This window comes from Gorilla gorilla, chromosome 11 (genome assembly GCF_029281585.2).
Source record: "Gorilla gorilla gorilla isolate KB3781 chromosome 11, NHGRI_mGorGor1-v2.1_pri, whole genome shotgun sequence".
Lineage (NCBI taxonomy): Eukaryota > Metazoa > Chordata > Mammalia > Primates > Hominidae > Gorilla > Gorilla gorilla.
Genome location: NC_073235.2, coordinates 52,328,200 through 52,350,893, shown reverse-complemented (window position 1 = coordinate 52,350,893; position 22,694 = coordinate 52,328,200).

The following is a 22,694-nucleotide window of genomic DNA, read 5'->3' as shown; positions in this document are numbered from 1 at the left end:
CTTGCACTCAGCTGTGTTAACATGAACTTTTTCCTTTCCATTTCCAACTGGCCCTGACTCCCTGTGACCACGGAAACCCATGAATAATAGAATGTGACCCTCCCCATATATATAACTATCCCCTGCCAGCTTCCCTACAATGTTTCCTGAGAAAAACTTTCTGCCCATCACCCTGAAAATGTAGGAAAGATTTCAGTCAGCTGTTAGAAAGAAGTACACAAGTACGTGAGTGCAGTAATATCCAATGGTCTGTGCATGAGGATGAGGGTCAGGAGGAGAAGCACCAAGGAAATGCTGGTGGGCTGAGGTGCAAGTTTCTGCAAAACAGGGACTCTACAACTGCATGTGCTTTCTGCACATAGCCTTTAATGCTTTGAGATTGTTTTGGAATTTCTGGCACATTTTGAGAAGAAAACTGCCTGTGTCTCTACTTGGCTCTCTGAGGAAAAAAATGAGTTTACGTACTAGAGGAACTATACATTGTAGGCTTGGAAACAGGCTGGCACACTGAATAATGGCAGTCTACCGTAGGTGCTCAGAAATGGAAGCAGAGCTGTATTGTCTGCTACCTGCATGTGTAATGAACTTCATAGCTTGCTATGGTGGCAGGGAGATCATGCAGAGTGTTCAGCTTCACACGGAGCCTGGGAACAAGGTCCAGGGGAGAAGTATCTGCAAAAACAGAAGGAAAATGAGTTACATAGTTTCAGATAGGCAGGAGAAATGGGCCTTGAGATCTATTGCATAGCGGAGTGACTATAGTCAAGAAGAATGTCTTGTATATAGTATTTCAAAATAATAACAGTATAAATTTTAAATGTCTCACCATAAAATAGGACAAGTAAATGAGGTGCTAGATATGTTAATTAGCTTGATTTAATCATCCCACATTGTATGCAGATATCAAAATATCACATTATATCTCATAAATGTATACAATTATGATTTGACAAGCAAAAACAAGACCAGATAGTCCCAATGTTCTTTAAATTGTCTCAGGGTATTAAAAGCCAAGAAAAACTGTTCAATTTTTTATAAGGCAGGTATAACTTTGATATTTGTGCCTAATAAAGATAGTAGCAAAAATCTTAAGATGTGATAGGAAGTTTAAGGAGACAAAGTTGACAGGACAGGCATTTTAAAGATAAAATATTACCTCTGTGAAGCACATGATGTTTTAATAAAGAATCATGCAAAGTGGGCAATGTATTTACAATGGTGCCAATGCTTCATGAGTGGTAGCATCTGACTACATGATTCCTGAAAGCACAAAGGGTGCTGGATGTGGGGCATCTCTGTTCCACAAGCCCTTCACTAGGGCAAACCGTGCACAAATTCCATATCCACCTTTCTTCCTTGGGTTCCTCCTTGGCAGCGTGGACATACTGAATTGTCCTCTTGCTGTTCACACACTTCACACTATTGTCACATCCACCCATCCTGCCATTTCTGGATACCTTCCCCCATTTCTAATCTTTACTGCATCTCCTTCCATATTTAACTCACCAAGGTCTCAAATCCATGAAATAAAACTCTATCTGTTGCAAGGTGATTGGGAGAGCAATGTAACTATAGGCCATATTTGGGGTAGCTGAGATCATTTTCAACACTCAATTCAAAAAGTAGCTCACTATTTGCCAAACCTCCTCAATAGCTAACCCTGCATTGAGCGCATAGCATTCAGGACCTCAAGACAGTACAAGGGAGATCTGTATTTGGAACTACTGACTTAAGGCAAAATCTAGAACCATCATTCCTTTCTCCCCCTAGGGAGGAATCAATTTTTTCAAGTAGTCCACCATGTGTGGGCATAAACGTGATTATCCATAGCTCATATAAATACTTCGTTTAATATATCTATTCTATGTTTTTAAGACCCAACACATTTATCTCAAATAGAAAATGAGGATACATATATTCTTGTTATTTGAAATTCATGTAATTTGAAAAGGCATGGAAAATAAACTACATAATTTTGTAAGTCATTAAGATTTTGAAAAAAGGTGAAAGCCCCTATTTTTGTATGTTATTGTTTTCTACAGAGAGAGAAAAAATGTTTATATTTTGAAAGAAAGGTGCTTTATTAAGAATTACATTTTCAATGAAAATAGAAATATGTGAATAATCACATTAGGACTAAACAATGGGCCAGACGCAATGGCTCAAGCCTGTAATCCTAGCACTTTGGGAGGCTGAGGCAGGCGGATCATGAGGTCAGGAGATTGAGACCATCCTGGCTAACACGGTGAAACCCCGTCTCTACTAAAAATACAAAAAATTAGCCGGGCGTGTGGCAAGCACCTGTAGTCCCAGCTACTCGAGAGGCTGAGACAGGAGAATGGCGTGAACCTGGGAGGCGGAGCTTGCAATGAGCCCAGTTTGCGCCACTGCACTCCAGCCTGGGCGACAGAGTGAGACTCCGTTTCAAAAAAAAAAAAAAAGACTAAACAACGATGCCATAAAGAATTATTGTCAAGTACTAACTGATACACTGATGCCTTTAAAAGAAAATGCAGAAATTATGACTAAGTATAATTACATTCACATAGAAAATTACATTATGTACATTCACATGTACAATTACATATACATTTTAATATTTTATATTGCACTTGCTTATCAACTCTGATTTTTCAGGTGAGCAGTTGTTAGCTATCTTTAATTTTGTTCCAAAACAATTGATTTTTTAAATTCAAATGCAGGACTTTGTATTTTTTCTATGAAATTATATCTTATCAAAGTGTTGCATTACTCGTGTTAACCTAATATCACAGATGCTGAGAACCTGATGACTTTCAGATTTTTATTCTATGAAAGCCAGAAGATTAATCAACATTTTCAGAAAGAAGATTAAATAACATGGAGAAAGCTTGGTAACTCCCTGGATAAGTAGTAATAGGTTGATTGATGAAGGATAATAATAATCTACCTTGTAGCTCCAAGAATCCTTTTGAATAACATTTTTTGTACCTTTTATTTTGATGTGCAAGGAAATCCCATTACACTCATTACCCAGATTCTACAAGTATTTACTTTTTCTTTTTTTCTATTTGTGTATGTATATGTACATTTTTTTTTCTGAACCATGACAGTAAGCTGGAGTCAATATGTTTCTTTACCCCTAAAAATTTTAGGGTGATTTGCTTAAGAGCAAGGACATTCTCTTACAGAATGCCTGCATAGTTATCACAATCAAGAAACTTAACTTTGATACCTGAAGATTATGTACCAAATGCTTGTGTCCCCCCCACAGATTCATATGTTGAAGTCCTAACCTTCAATGTGACGGTGTTTGGAGATGGGGCCTTTGGGAGGTGGTTAGGCTTAGATGAGGTTATGAGGATGAGGCCCTGGTCCAATGAGATTGGTGAACCAGGACTCTCTCTTGCTCTCTCTCTCTCTCGTGTGTGTGTGTGTGCGCGCGCCTGTGCATACAAAGAAGAGGTCATGTGAGCACACAGCAAGATGGTGGCTCTGTAACCCAAAGGAAGAGCCCTCATCAGAAAACAACCAGGCGACACCCTAATCTTAGACTTTTAGCCACCAGAATTGTGAAAAAATAAATTTCTGTTGTTTAAACGACCCAGAATATGGTATTTTGTTGTGGCAGCCCACAGATACTAAAATACCAATCCAGAATTCATATCCAAATTTTTTCAATTGTTCCAATAATGTTCTTTACAGCCATTTTTTCCTTAAGTTGAGGATCCAACCAAGGAACATATATTTTATTTAGTTGTCAAATCTCTTTAATTTCCATTCATCTAGAAGCTTTCCTCTGTCTTTTAATCCTTCATGAGCTTGACAATTTTGAAGGGTACTTGTCAATTACTTCATAGGATGCTTCTTGCTTTGGGTTTGGTTGATGTTTCTTCATGATTAAATTCAGGTCATTGGCTTTGGCAAGACTTCTGTGGAAGTGATAGCTTGTCCTTCTCTTGATCGTATCTGAAAATATTTGATGTTAGTGTGCCCAGTAGTAACAAAGCTTACTTTGGTATACAGCATTTTTTCCACTGAAAAGTTTTTTTGTCTTTGTAATTAATAAAGAATTTGTTTGGGATACTTTAAGCCTATGCAAATATACCAGTTCTTGTCAGAATTTTATCCACCAATTTTAGCATCCACCATTTCTTCTACATTAATTTGTTGGCACTCTACTGTCAAGAAAAGCAGCTTTCACTTATCTATTTGCGTGTTTTGGAAATTAATATAAGAATGGACTCGTGAATTCTTATTTTATATAATGAATTGTAATTATTACAATTATTATTGTTGTTGTTATATTTTGATGCTGAAATCGTTCTCAAATCTGTCCAGTGGAAGTCCCTTCGAGCTGGTTCCTATGTTCTTTTGACATGGGTCTGTCATTCCTTGGACATCTTACTTTCTGTCACAAAATGTTCCAGGCTCGTCTTGTTCTTTCCTGCCCAAATTCCACAATCAGTCATCTCTCCAAGAAGCCCTGGATCTGATTCCCTTTAGTGGAGATTATGATTATAGATCAAGATCATCTGGGTTCTAGGTGTGTGCTTTGCTATAGGTACAGCATTGTTTCAAGGTCTCTAGGCAGACAGAGGTAGGCTACTTGTGTGCACACACACAGACACCATATATATATAAATATACAAACACACAAACATATATACACACCACATATATATATACACACACAAACATATAATTAGTTTTATCTATATTGTTCAGAAGTTGAGAGCTACTCTATTTTCTTTCTTCCTTTTCTTTGTTTTTCTTTCCTCTTCTGACTACCATTTTCTCCTTATCTTTTTCCATTCTTCCTTTAATTTTCATTTCTCCCCCATGTCTATTCATAGTCTCCTTACTTATAGTCAAAAGAAAAGGGTTTCTGGATTTTCTGGATACAAAAATCATGTACCTCTCTCTGGCACTGAAGAAAAAATGGGATAGACAGGAGAGGGGCTGCAGACTGAAAGTGTCCCAGGAAGAGATATAGACCTATCAGCCCTCAGCAGCATGCTATGACCTAATAAGCCCCTTATTCTCTAGCCATCAATATTATTCTCTAGCCATCAATAAGTGCCAGCTTAAAATATACCTCTGGGTGTTGTTTCTGGCAACTGTCCTTTGTAGTATGTCTCAGTCTGGTCAAAATTCACTACAGAGAAATGAGGGGAATCAGGGCTTAATATTTAAAACATCCTAGGCCTAAGCCTTTAAACACTTAAACATCATCTTAAAAATAAATACATAAAAATGAAAAACTTCACAGTTAAAAATTATACTAAACACTTTAACTTTAAAAAAGATACTTGAATAAAAGATTTATAGGCTAGAGCAGTACTGCAAAAGAAAATATTTGGAGATTCATAATTTGACACAAATTGTTTTTCTACCTTAACTTCTGAAAGATCTAATTAAGGAAGGAGTTTTTCTTTTCTTTTTTTATAAAATAATATGTCCTGACAAACTGCATGAATATAAAATATATATGTTTGGTATAAGTGTAGGACTCACAAATTAACCTTTCTTGTACAAATGCAGGGTTTGTTAAACAAGAGCTTCCCAATCCAGTACTCTTTTCAAGAATATTCCAGTAAAAAATTCATCTAGGTTGAATTAGCTGTCATATTCTTAGCCTTACAGCCTTTAACAAATCATGGACTCAGAATTTTATAGTCTGAAGAAACCTTCCAAATTACGCATTTCTATCTTCTTCTGATTTCACTTGTAAAGGAATTACTTATTTCAATAATTTTAAAAGGCAGAGACTATTGAGAATTTTACATCACTTTTAATCAAATTCTCTTAGTGCCTATCATATGGTTATACATAAATTAGCTTCCAAATATTCCAATCAAACATTCCTTCAGTTTGAACTCTTACCATGTACCAGGAACTGTGTGACTGTGTGGGTGCTGTGCATGCAGCACTCTGGCTAGTGTGTGGGAAATCAATGGTAGAGGATTGTGGACAGAAGAAGGAAGACCAGTTAGGAGGTGCCTGCAATCATAGCCTAAGAAAGAAATCATTATGATACAGACTAGGAGGATAGGCAAACTGATGCATTAGTTGGATTTAGATATATGTTATAGAACTCACAGAATAGGCTAATGGAGAGGACATGGAATATGTGAAAAAGAAAGGTTAAAGATGGAAATTGCAGGATTGTATTTGTTTTTTAGCCTGAAGTCTAAAGCTGGTCTTTATATCAGGATGGGAAACACTAAGGGAGAATAGGTTTGGGGTGGAAAAGAAATCAAGTGTGTTTTGTGGGTATGATACTTTTGAGATGTGTATTTGATTTCCAAGTGGAGATGTGTAAATATTCCAAGTGGATAACTTATATGGGGTTCACTGGAAAGATCAGGACTGGAGAAATCATCAGCTTATAAATAGGATTTTATGGCCTCAGACTAGGACCCAAAGGCATATTTTTAACCGGCATTTATCTAAGACTTACCGTGTACCAGCAACTGCTCTGAGTGCCTACATGCATTGATTCATTTAGCTCTCCCAGCAATCCAACTCAGTCAGGTAGATACCTTTATTATTATTGCTGTTTGCAAATAAATAAACTAAGATCAAAGAGAGACTAGGTAATGTGCTCCAGATTGCATTTCTAGTAAATGCCAAAGCAGAATTTGAACCCTAGCAATCTGAGTTTACAGCCCTGCTCCTAACGATTATGTTGCTCCTATTTATGTAATATGACCCTGCCCAAAAGAAACTTGTGATGTAGTTGAACAAATAAAAGTAACGCACATGAAAAACACAAAGATAAGTTAGGTACTAAAATGTCATGGTATTGACTGTGAGTCAAAGAAGTTTGGAATAGGTTTGAACTTCTTAGATAATAGGACATAGCAATAATTAGCTGCTTCATTGTGATTGAATTACACACTGGAGATCTGAAATAATTTAACAGGTTCCATAAATATCCAATTTATAGCCACAAATTAGCTTAGTCATGGGTATTATCACGCTCATAATAGCTAATCATTTAGATATTGTGCACACCTTGCCCTACTGCCAGCAGTTTTGTAAAACCTCACTGTCATTTAAGTCTTTCTTAATCAACCTTCATCAAGTGGCAGTAAAGAGTTCATTTCTAAATGAACTAAAAGGTTCATTTCATTAACCCTTTGTCTTCTAAACAGACAATTATAGTCTATATTCACTTCGTTCTACACTATAAGCAAAAACTTAGAAACTTCGTGGGAATTCCAATTAATTCAACAGAAACTTATTGAGCACCAAATTGAGACTGGAAATGCACTAAGCCCTGTGAGATGGTTAAAGCCTTGGCTCCAAGATTTCGCCAGCTCTATGCCAAATTATGCTCAATAATCTTTCTCTTTTGAATGTAAGCTGGGATCTCTAACTTACTGACAAGGAAATACTTCTACTTTTCTTACGACAAAATGACCAACTAACTTTTAGATCCCTGCTTTAAAGTATTGCTTTTGCTGACATTAGTGCTGAAAATTTGTGTTGTGAGAAAAAACTCCCTAGAAATGCTTTTCCAGCTCCAAGAATCATTGGAACTGAGCAGCGTCTCCAGCAACAATGAGTGTTTGGTGCTTTAGTTTAGTGTTGAACATGGCCCATGCGCCAAATCCAGCCAATCATCTGTTTTTGTATGACCATAAGTTAAGAATGGTTTTTCCATTTTTAAGTGGTTGAAAAAATAAATAGCATTTCATTACATATGAAAATTTTATGAAATTCACATTTCAGTATTCATAAATAAAGTTTTTTTGGAACACACCCATTCACTCATATATTTCTCATGGCTATTTTTACACTCTACAATGGTAGACATGAGAATTCTTGACAGAGACCATATTTCTGGTCCTTTACTGGAAAATTTCTCTAATTTTTGAAAACAAGGCTCTGGTCATAACCAATTTTGGAATATAAAATATCTGTTTATTTTTGTACTTCTGTTCTTAATCATAACCAATTTTGGAATATAAAATATCTGTTTATTTTTGTACTTCTGTTCTTAAAAATCATAATCGTATATAGTAGAACTAATTTGAAAGAGGGGAATATTTATCAATGAGTGAGAAAATAGAACTACATTCAAGCAAACCAATCATTCATCATTAAAAAATAAATTTGATCACAGTCTCTGTATAAAGCCAAATCGGATTTACTATTTGGTTGCTTTTTAATGACCTTCCATTTTTTCTTTAAGAGAGTTTATTCCTAAATGTTTTCACATGGGGAACTCCAGGACTCTGTACACATGCATCAGTTTTGGCCATTTTCTGTTGAAGAAAGTAAAGGAAGACTTTTTGATCTGAAAAAAGGAGCCCTTGGGTTTGACAAAAGCAAGAAAATTATTTCACAATTACATATGGCTTTGATTAGTCATAGTTCTTAAAACTCAGCAATGTCAAAACTCAGCAATGTCTTGTCATTCCTACAACAACTTGATAAGTTGGCAAACTAGGTATATTTATCATTAGTTTGAAGTAAGGAAACTGAGACCTAAAGTATCATTGCACTATAATGAAAAAAAAAAAGCATAGGGCTTAGAGTCAAAACCCCAGTTCCCCATCCCACTCAACTCCCCAAGAACCATGTGTCTCTTATCTAAAAATGGAAGTGAGAACCCTTGACTAACTAACTTCACTGAGATGTTGTAAAGATCAGATGAGATGAATATGAGCATGCTCTGAAAACTCCATAAAATATTTTATTAAAAGGAAAAAGAGGCTTCTCTAGATTCCTCCTCTCTGGGCAGGGCATCTCTAAAAGAAAGGCAGCAACCCCAGTTAGAGGCTTATAGATAAAACTCCCATCGCCCTGGGATGGAGCACCTGCAGGGAGGGGTAGCTGTGGGCACAGCTTCAGCAGACTTAAACGTTCCTGCCTGCTGGCTCTAAGAGAGCAGCGGCTCTCCCAGTACAGCATCCTAGCTCTCCCAGTACAGACTGCCTCCTCAAGTGGGTCACTGACCCCTGTTCCTCCTGACTGGGAGACATCTCCCAGCAGGGGTTGGCAGACACCTCATATAGGATGGCTCTGGCTGGCATCTGGTGGGTGCCCCTCTGGGACAAAGCTTTCAGAGGAAGAAACAGGCAGCAATCTTTGCTGTTCAGCAGCCTCCACTGGTGATACCCATGCAAACAGGGTCTGGAGAGGACTTCCAGCAAACTCCAGCAGACCTGCAGCAGAGGGGCCTGACTGTTAGAAGAAAAACTAACACAGAGAAAGGAATAGCATTAACATCAACAAAAAGGATGTCCACAGAAACCCCATCCAAAGGTCACCAACAACAAAGACCAAAGGTAGGTAAATCCATGAAGATGAGGAAAAACTAGTGCAAAATGGCTAAAAATTCCAAAAAACAGAAACCTCTTCTCCTCAAAAGGATCACAACTCCTCACCAGCAAGGGAACAAAACTGGACGGAGAGTGAGTTTGATAAACTGACAGAAGTAGTCTTCAGAAGGTGGGTAATAACAAACTGCTCTGAGCTAAAGGAGCATGTTCTAACCCAGTGCAAGGCAACTAAGAACCTTGAAAACAGGTTAGAGGAATTGCTAATTAGAACAACCAGTTTAGAGAAGAACATAAATAACCTGATGGAGCTGAAAAACATAGCACAAGAACTTCATGAAGCATACAAAAGTTGTCAGATTCATCAAGGTTGAAATGAAGGAAAAGTTTTAAGGGCAGCTAGAGAAAAAGGTCAGGTTACCCCCAAAGGGGAGTCCCTCAGACTAACAGCAGATCTTTCTGCAGAAACCCTACAAGCCAAAAGATAGTGGGGGCCAATATTCAACATTCTTAAAGAAAAGAATTTTCAACCCAGAATTTCATCTCCAGCCAAACTAAGCTTCATAAGCGAAGGAGAAATGAAATCCTTTACAAACAAACAAATGGTGACAGATTTTATCACCATCAAGCCTGCCTTACAAGTGCTCCTGAAGGAAGCACTAAATATAGAAAGGAAAAACTGGTACCAGCACCTGCAAAATCATACCAAATTGTAAAGAAAGACCATCAACACTATGTAGAAACTGCATCAATTAATGGACAAAATGACCAGCTAGAATCATAATGACAGGATCAAATTCACACATAACAATATTAACCTCAAATGTAAACAGGCTAAATGCCCCAATTAAATGACACAGATGGGAGAATTGGATAAAGAGTCAAGATCCATCAGAGTCTGTGTTCAGGAGACACATCTCACATGCAAAGATGCACATAGGTTCAAAATAAAGAGATGGAGGAATATTTACCAAGCAAATGGAAAGCAAAAAAAGCAGGGGTTGCAATCCTAGTCTCTGATAAAACAGACTTTAGGCTGGGCACAGTGGCTCGCACCTATAATCCCAGCACTTTGGGAGGCCAAGGTGGGCAGATCACAAGGTCAAGAGCTACAGACAATTCTGGCCAACATTGTGAAACCCCGTCTCTACTAAAAGTACAAAAATTAGCTGGGTGTGGTGGCGTGCGCCTGTAGTCCCAGCTACCCGGGAGGCTGAGGCAAGAGAATCACTTGAACGTGGGAGGCGGAGGTTGCAGTAAGCTGAGATCATGCCACTGTACTCCAGCCTGGTGACAGAGCAAGACTCTGTCTCAAAAACAAAACAAACAAACAAAAAACAAAACTAACAACAAAAAAAAAGATTTTAAACCAACAGGGATCAAAAAAGACAAAGAAGGGCATTATATAATGGAAAAGGGATCAATGCAACAAGAAGAGCTACCTATCCTAAATATATATGCACCCAATACAGGAGCAGCCAGATTCATAAAACAAGCTCTTAGAGACCTACAAGGAGACTTAGACTCCCACAGAATAATAGTGGGAGACATTAACATCCCACTGTCAATATTAGACAGATCAATGAGACAGAAAATTAACAAGGATGTTCAGGACTTGATCTCAGCTCTGGACCAGCAGACCTAATAGTTATCTGCAGGACTCTCCACCCCAAATAAACGGAATATACATTCTTCTCAGTGCCACACTGCACTTATTCTAAAATTGACTGCATAATTGGAAGTAAAACACTCCTCAGCAAATGAAAAATACAGAAATCATAACAGTCTTTCAGACCACAGTGCAATCAAATTAGAACTCAGGATTAAGAAACTCACTCAAAACCGCACAACTACAGTTGTGGAAACTGTAGTTGGAAACTGAACAACCTGCTCCTGAATGACTACTGGGTAAATAATGAAATGAAGGCAGAAATAAAAAAGTTCTTTGAAACTAATGAGAACAAAGACACAACATACCAGAATCTCTGGGACACAGCTGAAGCAGTGTTTAGAGGGAAATTTACAGCTCTGAATGCCCACAGGAGAAAGCAGGAAAGATCTAAAATTGACACCCTAATATTACAATTACAAGAACTAGAGAAGCAAGAGCAAACAAATTCAAAAGGTAGCAGAAGATGAGAAACAACTAAGATCAGAGCAGAACTGAAGGAGATAGAGACACAAAAAACCCTTCAAAAAAATCAGTGAATCCAGGAGCTGGTTTTTTTTTTCCTTTTTTTTTTTTTTTGAAAAGATAGATAAACAAAATAGATAGACCACTAGCAAGACTAAAAAAGGAAAAAATAGAGAAGAATCAAATAGACACAATAAAAATGATAAAGGGTATATCACCACTGAAGCTACAGAAATACAAACTACCATTAGAGAATACTATAAACACCTCCACACAAATAAACTAGAAAATCTGGAAGAAATGGATAAATTCCTGGACACATACACCCTCAGAAGACTAAACCAAGAAGAAGTCAAATCCCTGAATAGAACAATAACAAGTTCTGAAATTGAGGCAGTAATTAATAGGCTAGCAACCAAGCAAAGTCCAGGACCAGATGGATTCACAGACAAATTCTACCAGAGGTACAAAGAGGAGTTGGTACCATTCCTTCTGAAACTATTCGAAACAATAGAAAAAGAGGGACTCCTCCCTAACTCATTTTATGAGACCAGCATCATCCTGATACCAAAACATGGCACAGACACAGCAAAAAAAAGAAAATTTCAGGCCAATATCCCTGATGAACATCAATACAAAAATCCTCAATAAAATACTGGCAAACCCAATCCAGCAGCACATCAAAAAGCTTATCTACCACGATCAAGTCCAGTTCATCACTGGGATGCAAGGCTGGTTCAACATATATAAATCAATACACATAATCCATCACATAAACAGAACAAATGACAAAAAACACATGATTATCTCAATAGATGCAGAAAAGGCCTTCAATAAAATTCAACACCCCTTCATGCTACAAACTCTCAATAAACTAGCTATTGATGGAATGTATCTCAAAATAAGAGCTATTTATGACAAAACCACAGCCAATATCATACTGAATGGCCAAAAGCTGGAAGCATTCCCTTTGAAAACCAGCACAACACAAGGATGTCCTCTCTCACCACTCCTATTCAACATAGTATTGGAAGTTCTGGCCAGGGAAATTAGGCAAGAGAATGAAATTAAGTCTATTCAAATAGGAAGAGAGGAAGTCAAATTGTCTCTGTTTGCAGATGACATGATTGTATATTTAGAAAACCCCATTGTCTCAGCCCAAAATTTCCTTAAGCTGATAAGCAACTTCAGCAAAGTCTCAGAATTCAAAATCAGTGTGCAAAAACCACAAGCATTCCTATACACCAATAATAGACAAACAGAGAGCCAAATCATGAGTGAGCTCCAATTCACAGTTGCTACAAAGAGAATAAAATACCCAGGAATTCACCTTATGAGGGATGTGAAGGACATCTTCAAGGAGAACTACAAACCACTGCTCAAGGAAATGAGAGAGGACACAAACAAATGGAAAAACATTCCATGCTCATGGATAGGAAGAATCAATATCATGAAAATGGCCATACTGCCCAAAGTAATTTATAGATTCAATGCTATCCCCATCAAGCTACCCTTGACTTTCTTCACATAATTAGAAAAAAACTACTTTAAATTACATGCAAAACCAAAAAAGAGCCCATATAGCCAAGACAATCCTAAGCAAAAAGAACAAAGCTGGAGGCATCACGCTACCTGACTTCAAACTGTGCTACAAGGCTACAGTAACCAAAACAGCATGGCACTGCTACCAAAACAGATATATAGACCAATGGAACAGAACAGAGGCCTCAGAAATAACAGCACAAATCTACAACCATCTGATCTTTGACAAACCTGACAAAAACAAGCAATGGGGAAAGGATTCCCTATTTAATAAATGGTGTTGGAAAAGTGGCTAGCCATATGCAGAAAACTAAAGCTGGATCCCTTCCCTTACCCCTTATACAAAAATTAACTCAAGATGGATTAAAGTCTTAAAGGTAAGACCTAAAAACCGAAAAAGCCCTAGAAGAAAACTTAGGCAATACAATTCAGGACACTCGCATGGGCAAAGACTTCATGAATAAAACACCAAAAGCAATTGCAACAAAAACCACAATTGACAAATGGGATCTAATTAAACTAAAGAGCTTCTGCACAGCAAAGGAAGCTATCATCAGGGTAAACAGGCAACCTACAGTATGGGAGAAAATTTTTGGAATCTATTCATCTGACAAAGGGCGAATATCCAGAATCTACAAAGAACTTAAACAAATTTACAAGAAAAAAAACAAACAACTTCATCAATAAGTGGCGGAAGGATATGAACAGACACTTCTTAAAAGAAGACATTTATGTGGTCAACAAATATATGAAAAAAAGCTCATCATCACCGGTCATTAGAGAAATGCAAATCAAAAACAAAATGAGATGCCATCTCATGCCAGTTAGAATGGCCATCAGTAAAAAGCCAGGAAACAACAGATGCTGGAGAGGATGTGGAGAAATATGAATGCTTTTATACTGTTGGTGGGAGTGTAAATTAGTTCAAGCATTGTGGAAGACAGTGTGGTGATTCCTCAAGGATCTAGAACCAGAAATATCATTTGACCCAGTAATCCCATTACTGGGTATATACCCAAAGGATTATAAATTATTCTACTATAAAGACACATGCACACATATGTTTATTGTAGCACTATTCACAATAGCAAAGACTTGGAATCAACCCAAATGCCCATCAATGATAGACTGCATATGGAAAATGTGGCCCATATATACCAATGGAATACTATGCAGCCTTAAAAAAGAATGAGTTCATATCCTTTGCAGATACGTGGATGAAGCTGGAAACCATCATTCTCAGCAAACCAACCCAGGAACAGAAAACCAAACACTGAATGTTCTTACTCATAAGTGGGAGTTGAATAATGAGAGCACATGGACACAGCAAGGGGAACATCACACACTGGGGCCTTTTGCAGGGTGGGGGGCTAGTGGAGGGATAGCATTAAGAGAAATACCTAGTGTAGATGACAGGTTGATGGGTGCAGCAAACCACCATGGCACATGCATACCTATGTAACAAATCTGCACGTTCTGCCCATGTATCCCAGAACTTAAAGTATAATAAAAAAAGCAATAATAAAAATAAATACATAAAAATTAACCAAAGAAGAAAAGGAAAAGAAAGATAAAAAAAATAAGACAAGTGAATTGCTTAGATCAAGTTACTCTTGGATAGCTAGCAGGGTTCACCTGCCCTCTAGTCATATATTCATTCCATTAACCAAGGCTAACAGAGGTGAAAATGAGAACTATTTGCCATGGAGGCTCATGCCTTTGGCTGTCAAATGTTTTAAGCTTAGTTAGGATAAATTTCACACCAGAAGGACCTGTGATTCACAATTGCGTTGCTATCATCTATTTCCTCTAGTAAACAGAAAGACAAAAACTGTACACTCACTGTAACAAAATGCCATCCATTTAAGACTTTCTTTTATAGCATGGCTGCTAATATTGTGTCAATGCACCAGTGTTCCAGATGTCACCCAATTGATGTATTTTTAAATAAATTGCAAATTTATTCTACTGAATAATATAATTGATAAAGCCACCATATCTTTGGACTTCAATAAAGTGTTTGTGTGATAGTGTTGTCCTTCATTACATGCCTGAATGCACTCATTAAGCTCAGAGTGAACAATAAGCATAAAGAAGCACAAAGAGGGTGAGACTGAACCAGCAGGAAGCACGCATTTCAAGCACCCCAGGATCTGGCAGGTCTGTTCCTTGAGAAGGAGAATGTTCCAACCACCGCATCCACATTTCATATTCAAGACATGATTTAGCTTTTTGCTTTTTAGTGAGAAATGAAAGCTGCATATCCTTGGTTATCAACATAAAACTGAGATAGGAAGATTTTTAAATTGAGTATTGTCCGTTTTTCAAGTTATTGACACTTTTTGCCTGCATTACTTAAAACTCTAAGCTTATTTTCAATCTCATTTTTCCTCAGGCTGTATATGCCTTTGTCTTAAAATAGCACCGTATTCCTAAGGAACTTCTGAGGCATTTTCATTCTCTCCTTGCTATCTGATAGCAAAGGATGCACCCAGCCAGTGTGACAAAGGCTCCTCCCAAGTTCTATAAGCTTCATTCTGGTCATAGAGACAGTTCTGTGCCTGATTTGGCTATTATAGTGAATTCAAGCAAGAATTTATCTGTCAGGGTTCTCAGGGTTTAAACAAACGAACATTCACTAAGTCATTCACCCAATGTGTACAGAGCCTGGAATATCCTGTATTCAGGGGATTAAAGTGGGGATATTATTTTGGGGATAAAGACAAAATTCCTGTTCCTATGGTGGTCACACTGGTGTAGATGGGAGTGGGGAGACAAGCAACAAACAGAGTATCTAGCATAATAGGTTTCTTTGTAATATCCTATCGTAAAATGTGGTATTGTCAAATGCCAGGAGAAAATATTATATGATAAGAAAGCAAAGTGGTAGACTGAGTTAGCAATACCCTATATAGAGTCCTCTGCTCAACTTTAATGTTCCCCAGCACTTGTGGTTCTCTTTTTCAACAAACACAGGAGGGTTAGATTACTCACACTTTAAGAATTGGATGTGACCATATGACTTACTTTGGCCAATGAAATATGAATAGAAATGATGTGTCGCTGTCAGGCTGAGGAATTTAGGAGCCAGTGTGCAGTTCTCTAAGGTGTTTCCCCATGCTGTGTCAAAGCTTTCAGTCCCATAGTGGTATTACCACTTCTGGTTTCTAGTCCAGCAGGAGAGGATCTTGAAAGTTATTCCTCCTGTCCACTCGGCAAGAAGAAAGCTGACCAGACTAAAAATCAACAACTATGTTTAGATCCTTCAGAAAACTGAGGCCACAGGGCAAATCCTTGTCCCCAGAACCGGAGAGACCGATAGGTGATACAGAGAACCACAACTTACAGAAGGTGTAGAAATCTCCATGGGAACCAGTACTGGGGCAGGGAAACCGAAATGGTAATTGATGGAATTGCTGGAGGCACAACGTAAGCAAGTTTTAGAGTTAAAAACTCCAGCAAAGCTCAATCTTAGGAGCACTCCACATTTCAGGGAATTTTACCTACAGGAATCACCAGGTTTTCACAGAGAATATCTAAGAAAAATCCTCTGGTGCTTCCTGCAGAGGAAGAAGAGAGTAGCTATTCTGAAATATACTCAGAGCCTTCTGTTCTCGTTAACAAGGCATGCCCTCAAGAGAACATATTTTACCAGGGCCTAACTGACTAAGGTTTTACCACAATCTAACTGACCTGGAAAAATGGAGATACCCAACCCCAGACCCCTTTATCTTTCCCACATCAACTAAAAGGAAGGGAGACTGGGAAGCACTTGCACAGGCACGAGCTCACTAAAGGACTGAGACCAAAGCATAGAGTTAGAGAATGCTTCCTCTCTCCACACACCTTACCATCATATCAATAGGGCTGCCATATAACACAGGGGAATACAATGGAAAGAACTGCATGCTTCTGACCTTATTTTAGAAGTTTCTAAGGAAACGCAAAGGCAACAGGGGAGAGAAAATGAGAACAAAGGAAATCTGAGCCTCCGACACTTGCAGTTACAGCCAACAGTAAATACAATCTACCTCTTAACTAGATAAACCTTTCACTAAAAGTGAGTTAACCTCACTGCCTTTTAGTCAGTACATCATGTCTAGCTTACAACAAAACAAAATCGCAAGGCTTGCTCAAACAATTTGAAGAGACCAAACAAGCATCAGAACAGATGCAGACATGGCAAGGATGTAGGAATATCAGACTAGGAATTTAAAACTTTGATTTATATGCTGAGGGCTATAAGGGAAAAAAGTGTACAACCTGCAAGAACATATGGGTAATAAAAGCAGAGAGATGGGAACTCTAAGAAAAAATGTAAAGTAAATGCTAGAGATCAAAACACTATAATAAATGAAAATGTCTTTTATGAGCTCATCAATGGACTGGATATGTCCAAGGAAAGAATCATGAGCAGGAAGAAAGTGTCAAAAGAAACTTCCAAAAGTAAAATACAGAAGGAAAAAAGAGTAGAAAAAGATGGAACAGAATATCCAAGAATTGTTAAACTATTACAAAATGTATCATATATGCATAATGGGAATATGAGAAAGAGAATAGAGAGAACAGAAGAAAAAATCTAGGCAATAATGACTAAGAGTTTTCCCAAACAAATGATAGGCACAAAATCAAAGATCTAGAAAACTCAGAGAACACCAAGCAGGAGAATACACACACACACACACACACACACACACACACACACAGACACACACACACACACACACACCCCTACATCTGTGTGTGTGTGTATGTGTGTGTGTGTATTCACATATCATATTCAAACTGCAGAAAATCAAAGACAAAGAAAAAATCTTGAGAGAAGCCAAAGAGAAAAACATCCTATCTGCAGAGGATCAAGGGCAATAATCATATTGGACTTATTTTCAGAAACCACATAGGCATTAAGCAAGAAGAGACTGGGGTGTTGGTGAAAAACTCTAGAATTCTGTATTTTATCAAACTATCATTCAAAAGTGAAGGAGAAATGAGGACTTTCTCAGACAAACAAAAATTGAGGAAAATTTTCACCAGTAGACCTACTTTCCAATGAATATAAAACAGAAATTTTTCAGAAAGAAGGAAAAGAATATGTCAGAAACTCAGATCTACATAAAAAAGGAAGCATATTAGAGAAGTAATAAAGGTACAATAAAATATTTTATTTTGAATTTAACAAAAAAGCTTGTTTAAAATAATATCTACCATATATTTAGTAATTATAGCTTATAGATAAATGAATGGCAGTAATATTACAGAGTGGGAGGCAGAACTTGAGAATATTTTGCTATGAAGTACTTGTACTGCCCATGAAGTGACACAGTGTTATTTAAAAGTGGACTTGTATTAGTTATAACTGTATACTGCAAACTCAAGGAAAATTACTAAAGAAAGTTAAAAAATAATAAAATTGATATGCTGAGAAAATCATATACTAAAAGCAGAGAAGGCAGAAGAAGATACAAGACAAATATAAAAAAGGAAAAGAAACAGAACAAAGTCAAAAATAGACAATAGTAACAAACATGGTGGATATTAATTCAATTATACCAATAATTGCTTTAAATGTCAGTGATCTAAATATAACAATTAAAAGACAGAAACTGTCAGATTTTAAAAAGGAAAAACCAAATTATTTGTTGTCTATAAGAAATCCACTTTCAATATAAAGACACACATAGATTAAATGTAATGGGATCCAGGAGAGTAAAGGGATAGAGAAATATATACTATGCTAACATTAATTTTAAAAATCCATTACAAGATGGGAAGCCTCAATCAGCCTGGGACCCTTGTGCCTGTGATAAGGAGAGCCATCTTGTTGATCTATACTAAACATATAGGAAAAAGGAATAACAAACTTTTGTTATTTTAAGTCATTGAGATTTGGGGATTATTTATTGGCACAATAAAACCCCGCCTATCCTGACTAGATGAGTTAGCTTATTCTCACTAATCTGAACGAAGCCATGTGGATGCCCTGGCGCAGGGGGCTTCAGGAATAGGAAACAATAAGAACAGAGGCCCTTAGGCAAGAGCACACCACAGTGTTCTAAGAGCTGTGAGAGCAGTATGGCTAAAGCTGTGTGAACAATGGACAGAACAGAAGATGATGACAAAGAGAAGGCCAGATCCCAGAATAAAATCCAAAATCCTTACTAAAGCCATGCATATATTCTTCTGTTAGAGATAGAAGTATATTATTTTTCTACATAACAAATTACTACAAACATAAAAGCTTAAACCAACATAAACTGATTAACTTACAGTTCCTATGGGTCAGGAATCTAGCATGGCATTGCAAGGCTCTCTGTTCAGAGTCTGGCCAGGCTACAAGCCAGGTGTTGGCAGGGACTATGCTCTCATCTGAGGCTTGAGGTGCTCTTCCATCTTATTCAGGTCATTGGTAGAATTCATTTCCCTGTGGTTGTAGGCCTGAGGTCTCCATCTTTTTGTTGGATGTCAGCCAAGGATCATTCACAGCTCCTAGAGGCTGCTCTCAGATCTTTGCCAACTGTCTCCTCCTTCCCTCCTTCCATCAATATGACTGCTTTCTTCCAGGACACCAGGGGAACATCTTGCTGACAACAAATCTCTCTGACCTCCAGGAAGACCTGGATCTCTCTGAAGGGCTCATTCGATTAGCTCAGGCCTGCTCAGGATAATGCCCCTTTTAATTAGCTGAAGGCAAGGTTTGAATTGGGACCTTAATTACATTTACAAAATCCATTTTGTGATATACTGTAACAATCTTGATGAAATCCCATCATATTTGCAAGTCCCGTTAACGTTCAAGAGGTTATTCTTCCAAATAATTATACAAGATGTTTTACATGAGGGTGTGGAAATCTGAGGGCCATCTTTGAATTCTGCATACCACAGGACATCATTTGATGATTTAGAGCAGCAAAGAACATGGTCTGGATTCATTTATGCTTTAAATTAATCCCCCTGGCTGCCGGGTGAAGAAGTCTGTAATGTGACCTGGGTATAAACAAGGAGACTAACAGGAGATGATTACAATTGTCAGGAAAGAGATGATAGTAGCTTAAGCTAAGGCTTAGCAAATGAGATGATAGCATGGATTAAAGCCAAATATTTATATGGATTATAGTTTTCAGTATGCACCAATCAAATAATCAATAGTTAAATATTATATGCTCCAGTTTAAAAAATAATGTCAAATAAGCAACTTTATTTTCATTTACTTGTATAATCCCCCAAAAATGTTAAAATTTAATGAACAATTCTTAGCCCATTGGGCTATGACTATCTATATCATCAAAGTATCTAAAAAGTAAAGGCTGAGGGGCTAAAACTTAGAGATTGGGCACCCCCGTTTGCCTAGTTTATTTTGACTAACATAGGCTTAATGTATGCTGTGAGTCATATGGAATCAGGTTTTCTTTCTCCTTTACAGTGGGAATCATGAAGCCATTTTCAAACTTTTTTTAATATGAGACATGGTGGGAAGGTATGATCTTATGATGGTTTTGAAATAAAATGGTAATATTACTAGTTACTCAAATGAGGAAACTCCTTCCCCCATACTCCCTTTTCCCATGAAAATATCATGGAGGTGGAAAGACCAGGAAGTCTAATGCCAATGATGCTGGACAGCTTTCCAGGTGGCTGGGACCCAATCCAGTTCTCTTCCCTTTTTCTCATGTAGTTCTCAAGAATAACTGCAGTATGTGCTGCGAATGCAAAACCCTGAGATAAGGAGGAAATTGGCTGGAACAGTCTGGGCTCTGTTCCAGTTCCCCACTACCCCCAACCCTGAAACAGGATGTCCTTCAATGCTTTAGCCCAGCATGTCATGTTACCCAGGATGGGCTGCTTTCTGGGGACCACCAGCTGTGATGCAAGTGGGGCACATGCCGTAAAAACTCCATCTACCCCAGGTAGCTTTCCTGAGGCTTATGGGATGAGCTGGCAATGAATACTAGAATTCTGTTGTCTCTTGCTGCCCATCTATACTTAATAAACCCACTTCATGCAGCTTGCTGTGTGTGTGGGTATTGGGCCTCACCAGACTCAGACAAGTTGGTAACCAGTGCACAGTGAACCTGCTTCATAAACGTGCCTACATATATCAGTAGAGCAAACACACTGATAAATCCTAAAGCAAAAAATTTTGTTCATTTAGCTCATAATTGCCCAAATATTTGACAGTCAATTTTTTTTTTACTTTATATCTATTAAAATTCCACGTATCATGAGAGATTTCTCCAAATTTTTTGCTGGGCATTTTTATTTCATGTGCCATCTTTTTACTTATTTAGGCAATGTAGACAATTTGGCTAGAGCTTAAAAATAGCTGGAAAGGTTTCTGGAGTAGAGAAAGTTATTGAATTCAGAACAGTTAGGAGAGAACTTAGCTATTCAAGGGCAAGAAAATGGAGCCCAACAAAGGTAGAAATAGACAAAAATACATCTATCCAGAACAAAAGGAATATTTACCTTGGGAAAATGCTCTCATAACTGGATATTAGCCTTCTCTTTTTGATGGCTAACTACTGTACTTTAAAGTCTTCTCTTTTGGATGATTGGAATAATTACGGCTACTGCAATCTTATGATGAGGAAATGGCTCCTGGAAAATTAAAGATGGACAGTTAGCAAGCTGCATGATCCTAACTAATTAAAGCCTGTCTTCTGATTAAACACATTTTCCAGCAGTAGGAGGATCTCTGGCTGGTTGCCTGATAGGAAAGTGCTGTTCTAAAGCATGAGTCACATACCAAATGTTCTCAACAGCACCATCAATCCTATATTGATTCACAATATTTATTTTTATAGAAACAAGAACCCAAAATTAAATGGAACGCTTTTCCTCATGTACAGGATACCTCCTAAAAATATGTTATTCTCTTTTCTTGTAGAATATATTGGTGATCTTTGTCACAGCTGAGCATCAAATTATGAATCTAAGCATTAATTAACCATTTTTCCATGACTCATCTTTTTTTTTTGCCATTACAAGAATGACTTTGTCCTCACTGCTCCATTCTAAGACAATACTATGCAGCTTGAATTTTTAAACTTTTAAATCCTGAAAGTTATTGTTTCAGTTTTCGCTTGTCCTACTGCTGCAATCAAATGAAGTCAAAATTGCATATACTTATCAGTAGCTTTGACATGAAGCTATCATTTGGTTATTAAACATTCATAGCACCGTGCTTTTCTACTCATTGCCTATTTATCCACATACAAGGCACAAAGATTCAAACTCTCTTGATAACAAACATTCTGAAATAATTTATTCTCCACCACTAGCTTTGTCTCCATTATACCCTTCACTTTCCCAAGGTGAATGTGGGCTGGTCCCAAGTCAGGGCCAGCCATTGCTCCCCTCATCCTCCTGTAGAAACATTCTGCTAACATCTCTTAATTACATAGTGTCCTAAGCCCAGCTTAGCTCATCCAAGAGCTGGCTAAATTTTCCTTACTGCAAGTCACACTACCTACATAGTTGACCAAAGAGTTCATAAAAGAACTGAATCCCAAAGCTATTATTTCTCATTTCCGATTACAAGAGAAATTACAATGTTAGTTTCACAGCATTTTCCATTTAAGAAAGGGAAACTAGGCCTTTAACCCACTCTCCTGAGGGTCCAACTTTGTGCCCAGCCTGATCCCGCTGGGCTATTGCCTAAAAACCAAGTGGACATATATATGTGCATTTGTGCAAGAGGGAGAGAGTCCTTAATGCTGTGGAGAACTATGGTTTCTGACTTACTAGGA